Below are 18,470 nucleotides of genomic sequence, written 5' to 3' on the forward strand. Positions count from 1 at the left end.
TCTTATCAAAGCTGCACTCTGTTGAACTGGCCTCTGTACTACTTACTCTGTGCATTAGCAAAAACCTCCTTATTTATACTAACTGGAATTCCAGTTAGACCCGAGTCAGGTCCTGCTGACTAGCAAACCAGTTCGAACTAGCCACCTAATTAACTAACTGTGCAGCTTGACTGTTGATCAGGAGGTGTCAGCTGTGGCTCAGTTCATAGCACCCTTGCCTTTGAATCAGAGGGTTGTGGGTTCATGTCCCACTCCCAGAAACCAAGAACTGTGATTGTACTCGAAAGAGTTGCAATCTGTGACTGTTGATAACTTGAAAGAGTTGACTGTTGATAACTCGAAAGAGTTTACCACCAGCAGGCAGCTTGTTTCCCACTGACTCAGACTTAAAGAAACTGCAAATTAATGATAAAATAAAGTTAAATGCTAAATGCAACACTTGACTAGATTTTAGAAAGAGATAAACCCTTAAAACAATTAGAATGCCCTCACTCACCAAATTGATGAGTTCAGTACTCTGGCAAAGTTGTACTCAGTTGCACTGGCCTCTGTTTTTGGCTTCCCTGTTCTCTGGGTGAACTTTCTGTTGTGTCCTATAAGATGCAGCCAATTGATCTTTCCTTCTTATAGTAGTGGGCATTTCATTCCCTCATTTTGAAATTTGAATTAATATTTGCTATTCCATTATGATCAGACACAGGGCCTGTTTTAATGAGCTCCGAAAATAATCAAACAAAGCCTCCCCATTTGTTACTCGTTCTCTAGAGTTTTTAGGGTGTATGATATTTAGAACAGAATTCTTTATTACACATTTCCAACGTGAGCTTCTTCTCAGTGCAAGCTCATATTTGGATATCACAGGTATATTTTCCTAGCCTTTTCAGCAACACCCACATCCCATGAATGAATAAAAAGAGAAAATCAGGAGAGGGTTCCTGAAATTATTTAGTGTGTTCCCAGTCTGTGCTTGGATTGTTTAATGGAAAAAATGGCTGTTAAATAATTTGTATTTCTCCTCAAGAAATGTTTTAACGACCAATAAAACATTAAAACTAATATGGATCTGAAATTGGTCCATAGGCTTCATTTGTCAAACCAGATGTAAAGAATTCATTTGACAAATTTGTTGTTTTTAGTATCTGCCATATTATGCCCAACTCACTCGTTAACAACTGTATGTATACATGTTAACACCTACGTGTGCAACACCCATTACCAAACCTGAATGAGACACTGGTGAGGGGCTGTCATTATTGCTCCGGCCATTGCAAAATGCTGCTGATTTTTTAAATATATAAAATGCAGATCTTGCTGTTAAAATTTGCTTTCCAGCCACTTTCCCCAGTCAGTGTAAGGCAGCTATGCACACCTTGTATGAGTCAAGATACACAAAGTAACGTAGGAGGCAATGTAATTAGGGTAATGTTAATGTTAAGTCCACTACAAATAATAACTCTGGACTCTTCTGATTAATGGGTAGATCACAAGAAGTCTAAAATCTCAGTTTCTGAAAACAATCAACCATGTTTATCCTGAAATATGAACACCAACAAATACTTGCATTTAACATATAAAAGTTGTTTCAAGGCACTTCACAGAGAAATAAATTGATGCCAAGTGAACAGGTGGATTTTAAGGAAAGTCTGACGGAAGGAATGAAAAGGTGAAGGGTGAAGGGTCCGTTAGGGAATTTCAAAATTAGCAGATACTTGTTCACTAAAAATAAAAATTTCAGCAGTTTTACTTAACTTGTAAAATCTGTCTCAACGTAATGTAACTTCACTAATTTCTTTTAACTTTGAACATACTTCCGTGAGGAAAAGTTATCATACAATCATAGAATGATTCAGCACAGGGGCTGCTTGGCCCATCACGCTGGTCTGTGTGTGTGTATTTGGTGTTCACATACTCCTTCATGCCACTTCGTTGCCTTCAAGCTCAGAACTGAAATTACTAAAAATGCAGATTTAACCCACACTCTGTCCTTAGTCTATTTTTTTCCCTTAGATAATTCTCAGCAGGCAGTCCTGTAGGGAGATACAAAGTGATTGGTGTTATTGTACTGCAAGCCAGACAAAGAAAATAACAGTGACCAGTTTGGTAGATTTCATATGTAATATAAACAGAAAATGCTGGAAAAACTCAGCAGGTCTGGCATAATCTGTGGAGAGAGAAACAAGTTAACATTTCAAGTCGAATATGACTCTTCTTCAGAGCTGCTAATGCAGCTTTCAGTTCTGCAGAAGAGTCATATTGGATTCAAGCCGTTCTTAACTCTGTTTCTTGCTCCACAGGTGCTGCAGACCTGCTGAATATTCCCAGCATCGTTTTTTATTTCAGATTTCCAGCATCTGCAGTAGTTGGCTTTTATTGTGGTAGATTTTATAGATGGAAAGGTCTACAAATAGACAACAGGTGGCAATGTTAGAGCACTAGACCACATAGCGTTTTGGGAAGAGGTCAGCAATTAATAATTAGCACGTTAAGGAGTCTGCAGTCATTCATTGCCACATCAAGCTGGACCACATAGAGCACTACTGTTCCTGCTCTCCACTGTCAAAACTGCTCACCCTTCCAGGATTATCTTCAAATGCAAAGATGACCTCTGTCTTCTTTTGGTCTCTGCTCTGAAGTCTGTTCCCGAGCTACTGACTCTATCCCTCTCCCAACAACAGACTAAGATTAAGCCACTCTGTTCACAAACATAGTGTCACATCTGATCCAGAGATGAACTTCCAACCTTATATTCACACCATCACTAAGACTGCCTATTTTCATCTCTGTAAAATCACCCAACTTTGCTGCTGTCTCAATTCATCTGCCCCTGAAACCCTCATCCATGCCTTCGTTACCTCTAGATTTGACTATTCCAACTCACTTCTGGCTGCTGTCTCACATTCTACCCTCTATAAACTTGGGATCGTGCAGAAATCTGATGTCTGCCCTAACTCTCACAAAGCACCGTTTATCCATCAACCCTGTGCTCACTGACCTACATTGTCTATTTGTTAAGCAATGCCTCAATTTTCAAATCCACATCCTTGTTTTCAAATCCGGCATTGGCCTTGCCCCTCTCTGTAATCTCCGCCAGTCCTACAATCCTTTGAGATCTATTCGCTCCTCCAACACAGGCCTCTTGAGCATCTCCAATTTCTAGTGCTCTAACATTGTCTTTGTTCTTTCAGCTGCCAAGGCCCTTAGCTCTGGAATTCCCTCCCTAAAACTTTCGCTTCTCTCTCTTCCTTTAAGGTGCTCTCTAAAACCTACCTCTTTGACCAAGCCTTTATTAACCTAGCATAACATCCCCACCAGTGGATCAGTGCCAGATTTTGTTTAATAATGCTCCTGTGAAATGCCTTGGAATGTTTGATCTTGTGAAAGATGTTATATAAACTCAAGTTGTTGACCTTTACAATAAATCTGCATATTTTATTTTTGCAATTGAACCAATTACAAACTAAGACTCAAAACGAGGAAAAAATAAATTGATAAGATTCTCCATTTTTGTCACAGTGTCATTTATTTAGTGAAGAATCTTTCTCCAATGAGTAAGAATCATAAAGAAATCTTTCTCTTTCCTTGTGTAATTTCAGGGTTGTTTCCTAAAAGTAACAAAAAGCTCATGGTTGCTGAAAAGGTAAAATCCACAACATGACCCCTATTCAGTCACAGCCACAATCCTCTGTTTAGTTTTGCACAGAGATGAAGAATCTGCGGTGAAAGTGTCGGCCACTGTGCATTATTACTCACGGTACGAGTTTGAAGTGTCACAGCGCGTACCAAAAGTAATAATGGACTGTCACCAACATACATTTCTTTATCCTTTCTCAGGTGTGACAGGTTTTGACCTTAAATAATGAAATGGCCAAAGATTTTCAAACACGCGCAGGAGAACATTTGCTTTGGTCTCTTCGAGCACTGTTCCTGAATTCTGTACTACCAAACCTCATCAGAAATGCAACCCAAGTAAAGGTAAATCCGCTGACAGAAAGACTTTTAAACAGATGCTGCACATATGCCTTGAGAAAGGGCATTAGCTTCTCATTTATCTCCCATTGCACATTATTACCATTTCATTATAACTGTGCAAATCAGGATAATACTTGCTCATTTGCAGATATTTGTGAACATTTCTGGACTTGGCATATGCCAGTCCCCCAAGACCAGCCTTTGCCAGGCCCACCTACCCAGATCAGAATCAAAGGCTGGCATTCTAAAGCCAGCAATCGAGGGGGTCAGCACTTTAAAAGGTCCTTGCTTTTGAGATGTGGCTAAGGCTGAATTTATTGTGCATCCCAGTTGTTTGCTGGGTCTTCTCCATGAACCACTGTGGCCCTTGTGGTGATGCTGTTCCTATGATGGTGTTTATTAGGGGATTCAGGATTTTGACCTCATGATAATGAAGGGATAGTGATATATTTCCAAGTCAGGATGGTGTGTGACTTGGATGGGAACTTCCAGGTGATGATGTTCCCACAGCCTTGTTGCTCTTGCCCTGCTCAGTGGTAGAGGTTGTAAGGATGGGAGGTGCAGTTTTGTGCATTGCTGCAATGCAGCCTGTAGGTAGTTGATAGTGCACCAGTTATGGAACAGATCAATATTAGAATTTGGGCTCTTTCTGAACTAAATTGGGACCAATGTCCGAATGGAAAGGATAAATGGGGCTGTTGATAGGACCTTAAAATGAGTAAGACAGGGAGGGGAGCCTCTAGTACAAGTAACAGCATCAGAAGCTAAAAGATTTAGGGTATGGGTGTAAAGGTCAGACAAAGGTAAGAAATAAGATCACGAAACAGGTAAAATATTAGAACATCAATATCAGAGAAAAAATAAATAATAAATTAAATTACTTGTAGAGCAATGTGCACAGCATCCAAAACAAACAGGGAATTGGTGGCAATAATCTGTGGTGTGGAACATAGGAAAAGGAGTAGGTCAATTTGCCCCTCTGGCCTGCTCCACCATTCACGAGATCCATGAGACTATGGCTGAACTGTGATCCAATTCCACTAACCTTCCTATGCCCATATCCATTATTGCCTTTGGTTAACAAATCTATCAATCTCAGATTTGAATTTAACATTGATCTTACATTAATTGCCATTTGCAGAAGTGAGTTACAATTCATGGGATGGTACAAAGTGGTTATATTACAGGACAAGTAATCCAGAGGCCTAGACCAATGCTCCAGCGACATAAATTCAAATCCTACAGCAGCTGAGAGAGTTTAAATTCAAATTATTAATATATCTGGAATCAAAAGCTAGTGATCATGAAAATACCAGATTGTCATAAAAACCTTTCTGGTTCACTAATGTTCTTGAGGGGATGAAATCTTCCATCTTTATCTAGTCTGGTCTAAATGTGACTCCAGACCCATATCCATGAGGCTGACTCTTTAACTGCCCTCTGAAATGGTCTAGCAATTCACCACTCCCTGCTCAAGAGCAATAAATGCTGACCTTACCAGTGATGCCCACATCCCAAGAGCTAATAAAAAATACATTTCTACCGTCCTTTATGTGTAGAAGTGTCTCCTAACTTCACTCCTGAAAGACCTGGCTCTTTTTTTTAAGACTACATCCCCTGGTCCCAGGCTTTCCAACAGTAGATATAGTTTCTCTTTATCTACCCTATCAGTTTCCCTCAGTATTTTTGGTCAAATCATCCATTAACTTTGTAAATACCAGGGAATACAACACTTGTTTGTTTAACTCCCCGTAGCGTAACCTTTGGAGTCCAGGTATCATTCTGGTAAATCTATACTGCACTCCCTCCAAGACAAATATATCCTTCCTAAGGCATGGAGCCCAGAACTGCTCACTGTACTTCAGATGTGGTCTATAGGGCTTTGTATAGCTGTTGCATAACTTCTACACCCTTGTATTCTAGCTCTTACAGAGAGCTAGCATGGAGACAATGATCTGTGCTGTAACTATTCTATGATTCCATTACCCTTTTTTCTGCCTACGTCGATGACAATTTAATGATTTATATACATGGACTCCCAAGTCTCTTTGACCCTTCACTTTCACCATTTAGAGAGTACTCTGTTCTCGAATGTTATGTCCAATGTGGATGACTTCACATTTACCTACACCGAAATCCATTTGTTACAGTTTTGTTCATTCACTTAATCTATCAATATCTCTTCATAATTTTATGAAAGTCACTTGGTAGTACAGAACTTGGGTATTGTTGTAAAGAGAGACATGTTGCCGAACTTTTTTGTCTTGCACTCATCAGGACAAACATAAGAATGCCAAATTTCAAACGATCACAACAATATATACTACAGGAGAAAATGGCTGGTGATTAGTTGGCAAGGTGACTCTGATTGGACAAGGAGATGCCATGGAGAAAGCAATGGAAAATGATAGGCTCCCCAAGCTTTCTGTTAATTCAAAAAAGGTGCAAGGCTTGTGCACATTCCTTTTGTTTGCAGTGAATGGGTGCCTGTGTATGAATATCTGTCACTTCTAGCAAGTGTAAATGAGCCATGTTACGAGCTTGGCTGATTATCTTAAATTAGTGGTTAATGTAGCTATTAGCACACTCAGGATTGTTCAGCAAGTGCTGCCCAACAGTAGGCATCTTGAGTGTGATTTTCTGGTCTTGCCTGCCAGGGACTGGAAATTCCTGCTGGTCACATCCTAAGTTGTATCAAGTCCTATTGATCATCATTCCCATGCTCACTGACCTACACTGGTTCCTAGTTAAGCAATGTGTCAATTTTAAAACTTTCATTCTTGTTTTCAAATCCCTCCATAGCCTCATACCTCGCTACCTCTGTAACCTTCTCTAGCCCCATACCCTCCAGGATCTCTGCACTCCTCCAATTTGGGCCTCTGGAGCAATCTCAATTTTAATCATTTCACCATTGATAACCATGCATTCTGTTGCCAAGGCCCTAAGCTCTGGAATTCACCCCCTAAACCTCTCTACCTCTCTTTCTTCCTTTAAGATGCTCCATAAAGCCTGGCCCTGATTGCATCTTCAGATATTAAAAGAATTTAAGGAGGAGGTAGCAGATATCATTACATTTATGTAGCAACTCATTAGAAAAGGGAATTGTGCCAGCAATCTGGTGGACAATTAATATAATTCCTATATTTAAAAAGGGAGATGGAATGAGTAGAAGAAGCTATAGATCAATTAACTTAAAGCCAGTGGAATCTTTATTGAAACAGTTATGTTAAAGGACCTTGGCCAGAGCACACTGTGGCCAGGATTTACCGGTGATCGTTTGGGTGGGCCTGGGAGCAGTCAGGAAGCTGACCGCGCCCGCGATCGGACCTCGACCGCGATTTCACGCTGACTGGCCAATTAATGGCCAGCCAGCTTGAAACACGTGCTGCAGCGCTCAGCACTGCCGGGGTGGGGGCGGGAGGAGTGCGAGCACATGCACACAGTAAAAGCTCCCTGAGGCACGGAGCTGCCTCAGGGAGCTGAAGATTTTCTAAATAAAAAATAAAGATACTAAAAAACATGTCCCCTCATGCGACTCTGTCACATGAGCAGGGACATGTTAGAGATGAGTGCAAAAAGGTTTTTTTTTAACTCATTGGTCGAAACCTCATCTTGCCTGTGGATGAGGTTTTACCAGAAATGCAAAGGCCACTTGGCCTTTTCGCCCGCCTACCAACCGAACGGTTGGATGGGCAGTGAAAAATTTGAATCAATTATGTAATTAAGAGACTTAATAGGCTGCTTAATTGTCGGCGGGCGTGCTGCCGACTCCCATGCATGCCTGCTGACTGAAATATAGTGCCAGTGCACGTCATTTTATGCTCGTTTGGGTGGGCCGCATGCCTGCCTGACGAGCACAATATTCTGCCCTTAGAGTACTATGCACAATTCTGGTCTCTGTATTATAAAAAGGATTTAGAATCATTGGAGGGGGTGTCAAAAAGATTTGCAAGGATGATACCAGAACTGAAAGGGTACAGCAATCAGGTAAGGTTGATCAGGCTGGGGCACTTTCCATTAGTCAATAGGTGCTCGAAAGGGCAGACATTGAGAAGATGTTTCCACTTGTTCGAGAATTCAAAACTAGCACCGGAAGTATAAGATAGTCACTAATCGATCCACGAGGGAATTTGGGAGAAACTTCTTTATTCAGAAAATGGAGTTCATGACTACAAGGCGTAATTGAGGTAAAAAGCACAGGTGCATTTAAGGGCAAACTAGATAAACACATGAGGGAGAAAATAGATGGAACATAAATGCCAGCTTAGACTGGTTGGGCCAAATTACCTGTTTCTGTACTGAAAATTCTATGTAACAAAAATAAGGAGCGGTCAGACATTGTGTTATGTTATCAGAATGCAGCGCTCAATGTTAAATAACTTCCCAGGATCACCATCTTTACCTGAATCATAGACTGGAATTTCCGTGCCCCCTGGCGTCGAGTGTGTTCGGTGGCGTGAGCGGACAGTGTGGTGGGAAGGCCAGAAATCGGTCTCACGACATTGTGAAAAAAGTTTGCAATCATCCGCTCCGCCCGCCGATCAGCATATCATTGTAAGGCCAGCCCTGCAGATTCGCCCCCCTGCACCCCCACTGGATCGTCTGCCCACGCCTGCCTGATTGCACACCAACGTGTTTCACAACAGTATATAAAAGACGTGCAAAACAAAAACAGAATTACCTGGAAAAACCCAGCAGGTCTGGCAGCATCGGCGGAGAAGAAAAGAGTTGACGTTTTGAGTCCTCATGACCCTTCAGCAGAAGGTTCTGCTGAAGGGTCATGAGGACTCGAAACGTCAACTCTTTTCTTCTCCGCTGATGCTGCCAGACCTGCTGAGTTTTTCCAGGTAATTCTGTTTTTGTTTTGGATTTCCAGCATCCGCAGTAGTTTTTTGTTTTTATAAAAGACGTGCACTTGGCGGGCAGCACTTTGAGGGGAAACCGGAGATTAGTACACAGTAATGTTGCACAGCGCTCGCCTGGGTCGCCTGTAGGACTTCAAGGTTGAGATGTGTTGGGGGGCGGGGGGTACAAGGGCTGCCCAGCAGTTGAAGCAATGTTGTACAACCTCCTTGCTAAAACTGGCCATGGAGCAGTCACTGGTGGAGGTGCTCACAGCCCCTTGCAATGTCATCATCCCGGTTTGGACCTGTCTCTCCCATGGTTCAAACTAACTGCGCAGCCTTGCAGCGCAGGTTAGGAGAATGTCTGTGCCTGAGCTGAGAACACAGCATGAGGTCCAATGGGCAAAGCTGCTGCCAATCGGTTGGGTGGAGTGGGGCGGAGGAAGGTGGGGGTTCAGGCATCATTGCAGCGCATTAAACTCTGGCCATCCAACTGGTGGCCAGCTCTCTCCAGGATGCGTTAAGGGGCCTTCAGACTTAACCAAGGCATTTTCTTAGTAGACACAAGCTAAGCCACGTGTCCCTCTGTTTCATCCTGCAGGAGGAGTACACCAGGAGCTTGGAGCCTGGTGAGCTCGCTGTGAGCCTCGTGGCTGACAGAGAGCGGAGATGACAGAGAAGAGAGTGACTGAGGTGCCTGGCTGCGCAGAGGGAGGAGCAGCACCCTCAGGAAGAGGGGGTGGCTGGGGCTCCTGCACACGCTGCTGTAGAGCCACAGCGAGCCGTCACTGGTCAGCGTCTAGCTAGGCCCAAGGTCTATAAACACCGCCTTTCATTCCTGCAGATGAGAACCAGCATCGCCAAAGGCTGCACATGTCTAAGGAACTGGTCGGTCACATCTACCACCTACTGCGGGATTTGGTGCCACAGGGACATGGAGGGTAACCACTCCAGTGGAGTTGAAAGTGACCGCGGTGCTCAATTTCTACACCAGTGGCTCCTTTCAGGGCTCCACAGTGACCTCTGTGGGATATCACAAGCCTCCACACACAAATGCATCCATGAGGTCACGGATGCCATCTTTGACCAAGGAGGCAACATGGTATCCTGGAATCTCTTTTGCGGCCGCAGAAATGCCTTTCTGTTCCCCTTACTATTGAATCCCCGATCACTATAGTCCTGCCACCCTTCTTCCTCCCCTCTTGTGCAGCACAGCCACCCATGGTGTCATGGACTTGGCTCCGGCCGCTTTCCCCTGAGAAACCATCTCCTCCAACAATATCCAAAATGGTATATCTGTTAGAGCGGGAATGGCCACAGGGGACTCCTGTACTACCTGCCTTCCTCTACTCTGCCTGGTGGTCGCCCATTCCCTTTCTGCCTGTTTAGTCTTTACCTGCAGTGTGGCCACCTCACTGAACGTGCTGTTCATGATGATCTCAACATCGTGGATGTTCCACCGTGAATCTACCCGCAGCTCCAGCTCTGAAATGCGGTGACTCAGTAGCTACAGCTGGACACACTTCCTGCACACATGGTCACCAAGGACACTGGAAGTGTCCATGACTTCCCTCATAGTGCAGGAGGAGCATATCATAGGTATGAGCTCTGCGGCCATGATTTCCCTTTGTATTAAGATCATTAGTTACTCCCTTTAAAGAATACTAACTACGCTAGTGGCTTTATTCCGCTCCAAACACTCCCACTACAGTCCAAAGTCCTCACCTTATTTTGTTTAAGCTAATGGACTGCAGCAGTTTAATTAGTAGATAAAGTAGAAGTGGAAGTGCTCACCTGACCCTACTTACCAATCAGCTGCCTCCCCTGCGTCCCGTCACTTTTTGAATTGTGATGTCCTCGCTCTGCTCTCAGTCCCGAGTCTCCCCGGAACTCTCGCTCTGTCCTCGAGCCATTTTTAGCCCTGAGCCTCCCTGAAACTCTAGCTCTGTCATCGCGCTGCTTTCAACCCCGAGTTCAGCTCCTGCTCTTTTTAAATCTCTGCTCTAACTCTCAGCTCCCGCTCCTTTTAAATCTTACCACGGCTGCCACTCGTCTCGCACCGCCTCCTGGTCCCGCTCTGGGGGACCACCAGCTGTTTTATCTGCTTCCTCCTCTCACGCTGTAGGTGTTGCTGGGGGAGCTGGAGTGAGATCGAGCTGCCCCGCACCCCTCATGCATACGTACTGTTGGAGGCCAACTATGGTGTCAGCGATGGAGTTGAGCCCGCACAGCAGTCCAGGAGCGATGTCCTGAACCAAGGTCTCCATGGCGGCTGCCATCCTACCAGTGTTGATTTCGGTGTTTTGGCATGCTGGCACTATCACCTCAGCCTGAAGGCGGACAGACTCCTCCATCGTGCCTTGCAATCTGAGGAGTGCAGCTGCACTCCTCAGATTGCAAGGCACGATGGAGGAGTCTGTCCGCCTTCCTGATGTTCCCGAGCTTGCCATTGCTGCTCCAGCAACTGTGACATGACCGAGTCCAGTGGCTCGTCATCTGACTCGAACTCAGCAATGTTCTGGCCTCCAGCAGTCCTCGGAGTGACAGGGACCTGGGAAGTCCCTGCCTCCGCCTGCTGTGGATCAGACAGCGCGATGTTCTCACCAGATTGTGATCCCGAGGCTACTCTAAAGCTAGGTCCCACCGAGGTGTGTGTCTCCGCGCTGGTGGAGGGTGTGGGTGAGCGCTGTGATGGGACTTCAAGGAGGGTGCCTTCAGATTCCTCTTCAGAGGTTTCTTTGGGGCTTGATTGGAGGCCCTGGGTCATGGACTCTGTCGGCTGTTTCCCAGATGTGCCTGTGAAAGCAAGGGGAGATAATTATTGAATGGCAGTGGCCTGTGAAACAGGACACATCACTCACAACATGGTTGTCTGATGGATGTTGCGCTGCTGGATCCTCACTTGGTAGAGCATCACCAACCTCGCCATCAGCACAGGATTGGTCCAGATCCTCGCCGGCTAGCTGGATGGCTCTGTTTTCAAATTATGTGAGGACCTTGATTTCAGGCATTCCTCCACTAGTCTGTGACATCTCTTTCTTGTTCTGTGCCATATTGTCCTGCAAGAATAGAGATGGAGAGAGTGTAAGCAGGATGCCTGCCAGGCCAGATGATAAGTATGCCTGGCCTGTGTGGGAGGTGAGTGGTGCCATGGACAGGATGAGGACAATGAAGGTTGTGTGTGAGAGAGTGAATGATGATGTCCCTTGAACTGGCAGTGAGTGAGGGCCCTGTGGATGTGTGATGGGTTTGTGGGTGGGTAAGTTGAGAGTGATGAGAAGAGTGGTTTACCCTGGCGGAACGGAGGAGATCATTCATCCTCTTGCGGTAGCTGTCCTTTTTTGAAGGACATTGGCACTGACCGCCGCTGCCACTGCCTCTCAAGCCTGGTTGGTCACACAGCTGCCCATCCTGTGGCCAGAGTGGGGGAAGATGACATTGTCGTGGGCCTCCACGGCACCGAAAAAGGCGTTCCAGTGACGTATCATTAAACCTAGGGTCTGCAGTCATTTTGCCTTTCGTGGACATCTTCCCTGCAGTAATCCTGGGCTGCAGCACTGGGATGTGTATGCGCAGCTGGACTTTAAATATGGCGTCCGGCGTGGTGAAGCGACGAGGTGTGATGGCATGGTCGGCAAATGGTGCTGCCATGGAAACGGCATGGTTCCCGGGAATGAATAATTAATGTGGTGAGTTTGGGGTGATACAGAGTGAAAAGCTGCCATTGCAGCTGGCTGGTAAAATGATGAGTGCAAATCTGGGATGATTCCGCCCATAGTTATCAGCATCTCCCATGGTTATTCCCCTCATTTTCTATTCTAGTACCATGGGGCCTAAGAATGGGAGGCATATCTTGAGAGTTGAATCCAATCTTCTCCTTGCCAATATTTTTGCCCACAATTGATCAGCATTTTGATGGATCAATGATAGCCCCTGTAAGTGGGGTTATATTTTATTGTCCTTCCTCTTTGCACTTGACTTTTCTGCTGCCTTCACATTCTCTTCTGTATCTTCCCTACAGCAACCTGCATGGAACTTCTGTCTTATGCCGACTTGACTCAGCATAGCCAGCTCATCTCAGAAAGTTGCTGCTTCCATGCCCTTTTTGTTATCTCTGTTGTTCCTAGGGTTCCAGCTCTGCTTACCATATATTCATGATCTATGTGTTAATTCTCATAGATATCATCTGTAGATGGGGGGCATCTTACACACATAAAATACTAACATCTAAATCTACCTGTCTACTGCTGCCATCATGCCTCCAATACTGTCTGACTCCCTGTCTAACATCAAGGGATGGGTGAGTCGCTATTTTGTACAGTTCAACATGGACAAATCTGATTTGGTTTTCAAAACTACTCTTGCCTGCTTCTTGAGGACGTTAATCACTTGAGAGAAGTTAAAGAGAAAGGATAAAGCAATAAATAGGGTAGTGATGCCAACCAGAGTGTGACAGGGAGGGACAGCATACACAAACTTAAAAGAGAGCACCATCAGATAAGGTCAAAGTATGAAAGAAGTGTGTAAAAAGACAGAATTAAAGGCTCTGTATCTGAATGCATGCAGCATTTGTAACAAAGCTGACGAATTGATAGCACAAATAGAAATAAGTAGGTTCTGATGGTCATTACAGAGAATAGTTGCAGGGTGATTAAGGCTGGGACCTGAATATTCAAGGGAATTTGACATTTTGGAAGGGTAGGCAGAAAGGAAAAGGTGGTGGAGTAGTTTTGTTCATTAACAGGTGAGATTAATACAGTAATGAGAGACAACCTTGGTTCAGAAGAACAAGATATAATCAGTTTAGGTGGAGATAAGAAAGTCACTTGTGGGAGTAATTTATAGGCTGCCTAACAGTAGCTACACTGTAGGACAGAGTATACATGAAGAAATAATGGGGGCTTGTAAGAAAGGTACTGCACTAAACGTAAGCAACTTTACATATAGATTGGATGAATCAAATTGGCAAAGGTAACCTGGAAGATGAGTTCATAGAGTGCATTTGGGACAATTTCTTAGATCAATACATTCTGGAGCCAACCAGGGAGCAGGCTGTTTTAGACTTGGTATTGTATAATGAGACAGGGCTAGTTCAAGATCTTATAATAAAGGAGCATCTGGGCAACAGTGATCATAACATGATAGAATTTCACATTCAGTTTGAGGTGAGAAATGTGGGTTTAAGACTAGTGTATTAAGCTTAAATAAAGGCAATTACAAGGTAGGAAGGCAGAGTTGGTTAAAATGGACTAGGAGAATGGGTTGAAAGGTAGGATGCTGGAGAAGCATTGGCAGGCATTTAAGGGGATATTTCATATCTCTCAAAGATATATTCAATTGAACAAGAAAGTATCTATGAGAAAGATGCAACATCCAGGGCTAACTAAGAAAGTTAAGGCTAGCATCAATTGGAAAGAAAATGGGTGCAATGCTGCAAAATTTAGTTGTAGATCAGAAGCATAAGCAAATTTAAGGAACCAGCAAAGAATGACTAAAAATAAGGATGAAGGAATTAGAGTAAGAGAGAAAGCTAGCTAGAAATATAAAAACAGGCAGTAAGGGTTTAACAACTATACAGATAGGAAAAGAATATCTAAAGTGAGTATTGGTCCCTTAGAGGGTGAAACTGGGGAATTAATAATAGGAAATGGTGGAAGTATTGAACAGATATGTTGCGTCTGTCTTCACTGTAGAAGGCACAAAAACATCCCAAGAGTACTTAAAAATCAAAAGATAAAAGGGAAGAAGGAACTTAAAACAATCACAAATACTAGAGAAAGGTACTGGGAAAACCAATGGGACTAAAGGTTGACAGGTTCCTTGGACCTGATGGTTTTCATCCTAAGGTCTTAAAAGAAGTGGCTGCAGAGATAGTAGATGCATTGGTTGTAATCTTCCAAAATCCTCTGGATCCTGGTAATTTCGCAGAATATTGGAGAACCGCATATGTAACACCATTATTCAAGAAAGGAGGGAGATAGAAAGCAGGAAACTGTAGGCCAGTTGGCCTAACATCTGTCATTGGGAAAATGCTTGAATCCATTATTAAGAAAGGGCATTTAGAAAATCATAATACAATCAGGGAGAGTCAACGTGGTTTTGTGAAAGGGAAATCATATTTGACTAATTTATTAGAGTTCTTTGAGCAAGTAACAAGCAATATGGATAAGGGGGACCCTGTGGATGTGATGTACTTGGATTTCCAAAAGGCATTCAATAAGGTGCCACATAAAAGATTATTACACAGGATAACAGCTCATGGTGTTGGGCGTGATATATTATAGAGGATTGGTTAACTAACAGGAAACAGAGTTGGAATAAATGAGTCATTTTCAGGTTGGCAAACTGTAATGAATGGAGTGCCATAGGGATCAGTGCTGAGGCCTTAACTACTCACAATCTATATCAATGACTTGGATGAAGGGGAGTGTATGATAGCTAAATTTGCTGGTGATGCAAAGATATGTAGGAAAGCAAGTTGTAAAGAAGGCACAAGAATCTGCAAAGAGATATAAATGGTTTAAGTGAGTGGGCAAAAATTTGGCAGATGGCGTATAATGTGGGAAAATATGAGGTTATCCACTTTGGCAAGAAGAATAGCAAAACAGAATATTATTTAAATGGAGAGGCTGTAAAAATCTATGGCACAGAGGGATCTGGGTGGCCTGGTGCATGAATCAGAAAAATCTAGCAAATAGATACAGCAAGTGATTATGAAGACAAATGGAATGTTGGCATTTATTGCAAGGGGAATGGAATATTAAAGTAGGGAAATGTTGCTACAGCTGTACAGGGCGTTGGTGAGTTCCCATCCGGAGTACTGTGTACAGTTTAGGTCTCCTTACTTAGGGTGGGATACACTTGCATTGGAAGCAGTTCAGAGAAGGTTCACTAGGCTGATTCCTGGGTTGAGGAGTTTGTCTTATGAGGAAAGGTTGGGCCTATACCCATTAAAGTTTAGAGAATGAGAGATGATCTTATTCAAACACATAAGATTCTGAGGGGACTTGACAGGATGGATGCTGGGAGGATGAAGTGGGTGGGGATGACTTTGGAACTAGGAGGCACAGTTTAAAAATAAGGGGCCTTGTATTTAAGATGGCAATGAGGAGGAATTTTTTCTCTCTGAGGATCATTAGACTTTGGCATTCCCTTCCCCAGAGAGCAGTGAATGCTGGGTCATTGAATATATTCAAGGCTGAGTTAGATTTTGAATCAACAAGGGAGTTGAGGGTTATGAGGGGCAGACAGGAAAGTGGAGCTGAGACCGTCATTTTATTTAATGGCTGCTGGCTCGGTGTGGGGGGTGGGGACAATGAATGGCTAACCCTGTTCCTATTTCTTATGATCTAATTACCTTATGTTCCCTATGACCTGGAAATTGGATCTCATTGTCTGTTTTATGCCTGTAAGCGAGTGCAAAGAGGATAGATCTTGAGACCAACATCTCATGCCCAAAAGGACACCTGAAAGCCATCCAACCCATTGTAGAGTCAGGCCATTTTTCAGCCATTCCTTGCAGGTATCTAAAACAGACATCAGGGCTCTTATGCATGTAAACAAGGTGCTAACACATGGTTAATTGCGAGAGTCACTCTGCCCTGCACAGGTTGGGAACAGCTATTTGCCATCAGAAGATAAATAAGGTAAGTTATTAAAAGCACTCTGTGGCACAGAATCTTGACCACTTCTTTGCGATCATTACCAGTGAGACAATTAACATTGCTAAGGCCCAGTGCCTCTTTAGGGCTGTTCTCAAGCCTCCTCCTTGGATTCTGTTTGTGAGTCACTGGTTATTTGCCCAGAAATAGGCCTGAACCTTTTCCTAGAATTGTTTTTGATCAAACTTCAGTCTTTCTGTAAGTTATCCACCTCTTCTTTTGTAACAAATTGTATTTAAGCTCCATTGACAGTTGCTCAAAAAGTTTTGCTAAACAGTGCAAAAAGAAGCAATTAGAATTGTAATGGTTAGGCAGTAACTAGGTGTAATTATTGCTGCAAAAAGATAATTAATGGAATTGTTTTCTGGACTTGGATAATTGTAGTTCAATGAGGCAAAAATCAAGAATAGAAGTAAGAAGATAAAAGGTTTACCCAATTCAGTAACAAATGTGACATCGTATCAGTAAATTCTGATGATAAACATGGCCTGTCACGTTGAACATCTAAAATCAGCATCAGTTTCTACTGTAGAAGCTGGACTCTTCTGAATGTGTCATTTCCATTATTCTTCTATCCAGCAGTTTTGTGAGATCCTCCATTCTGAGAAATAATTGTATCCTGTGAACAATTTTGAACATGAGAAAATCTATTCAGCCCATCAATCCTTTTCCATTTGGATCCCGTGTCTGATTAGTTCATCATTGACACCTCATGCACCCACCACCCCCCATTTGTAAATCTACCTTAGGGGACATTGCTTTAATCATCAGGCCCCACCCATCCAATTTTTACAAGTATCACCCAAAGCTCCACCAATTCACTGTTCTGGGAAGGTATTTGAATAACCTCTGGGATCAAAACTGTTTCTAATTGTTGATTGTGATGAAATCTTATGCATTTTGTGCTTCAATCCTTTTCAGAAAATGTACTGCAAAACTTCATTCTGCTGAAAATGAGCTAAGTTACCAAATGTTTTTATTCATTCGTGGGATATGTGTGTCACTGGCTAGGCCAGCATTTATTGCCCATCCCTAATTGCCCTTGAGAAGGTGGTGGTGAGCTGCCTTCTTGAACCGCTGCAGTCCATGTGGTGTAGGTACACCCAGAGTGCTGTTAGGGAGGGAGTTCCAGGATTTTGACTCAGTGACAGTGAAGGAATGGCGAAATATTTCCAAGTCAGGATGGTGAGTGACTTGGAGGGGAGCTTCCAGGTGGTGGTATTCCCATCTACCTGCTGCCCTTGTCCTTCTAGGTGGTAGTGGTCGTGAGTTTGGAAGGTGCTGTCTCAGGAGGCTTGGTGAGTTCCTGCAGTGCATCTTGTAGATGGTACATACTGCTGCGGCTATGCATTGATGGTGGAGGTAGTGAGTGTTTGAGGTGGTGGATGGAGTGCTCATCATGTGGGTTGCTTTGAAGAAACTCAACACCATCCAGGGCAATGTTGTTGGAGACACATTCATTTAAGCAAGTGGAGAGTATTCCAGCTCTGACTTGTGTCTTGTGCTTTGTAAATGGTGGATATGCTTTGGGGGGGTCAGGAGGTGAGTTACTCACTGCAGAATTCCCAGCCTCTGACCTGCTCTATATTTATATGGCTGCTTCAGTTAAGTTCCTGGCCAATAGTAACCCTCAAGATTCTGATGGTGGAAGATTCAGTGATGATAATGCCAATGAAAGTCAAGGGGAGATGGTTTGATTCTCTCTTATTGGAGATGGTCCTTGCTTGGCACTGGCATGCTGAAAATGTTACTTGCAATTTATCAACCCAAGACATGGACTGCTTCAGCTTCTGAGGAGCCACGAATGGTGCTGAACATCGTACAATCATCAGTGAACATCCCCACTTCTGACCTTATGATGGAAGGAAGGTCATTGATGAAGCAGCCGAAGATGGTTGGGCCTAGGACACAGAATCATGGAATCTTTATAGTGCAGAAGGAGGCCATTTGGCCCATCAAGTCTGCACTGGCTGTCTGAAAGAGCATTCTACGTAGT

General features: G+C 43.6%; 1 long non-coding RNA gene across 1 annotated transcript in view; it reads right to left on the bottom strand.

Moving 5' to 3' along the window:
* Positions 1 to 1,405: 1,405 nt before the first annotated feature.
* Positions 1,406 to 18,470, bottom strand: part of LOC144685589 (uncharacterized) — a 34,308-nt gene continuing 17,243 nt past the window's right edge. The window contains exons 3-5 of the long non-coding RNA XR_013577746.1: positions 16,908 to 17,093; positions 11,675 to 11,872; positions 1,406 to 2,027 (exon numbers count right to left, since the gene is read on the bottom strand). This is a non-coding gene — a long non-coding RNA (uncharacterized LOC144685589). The remainder of the gene's footprint in view (positions 2,028 to 11,674; positions 11,873 to 16,907; positions 17,094 to 18,470) is intronic.

Source organism: Cetorhinus maximus, chromosome 10 (genome assembly GCF_964194155.1).
Source record: "Cetorhinus maximus chromosome 10, sCetMax3.hap1.1, whole genome shotgun sequence".
NCBI lineage: Eukaryota > Metazoa > Chordata > Chondrichthyes > Lamniformes > Cetorhinidae > Cetorhinus > Cetorhinus maximus.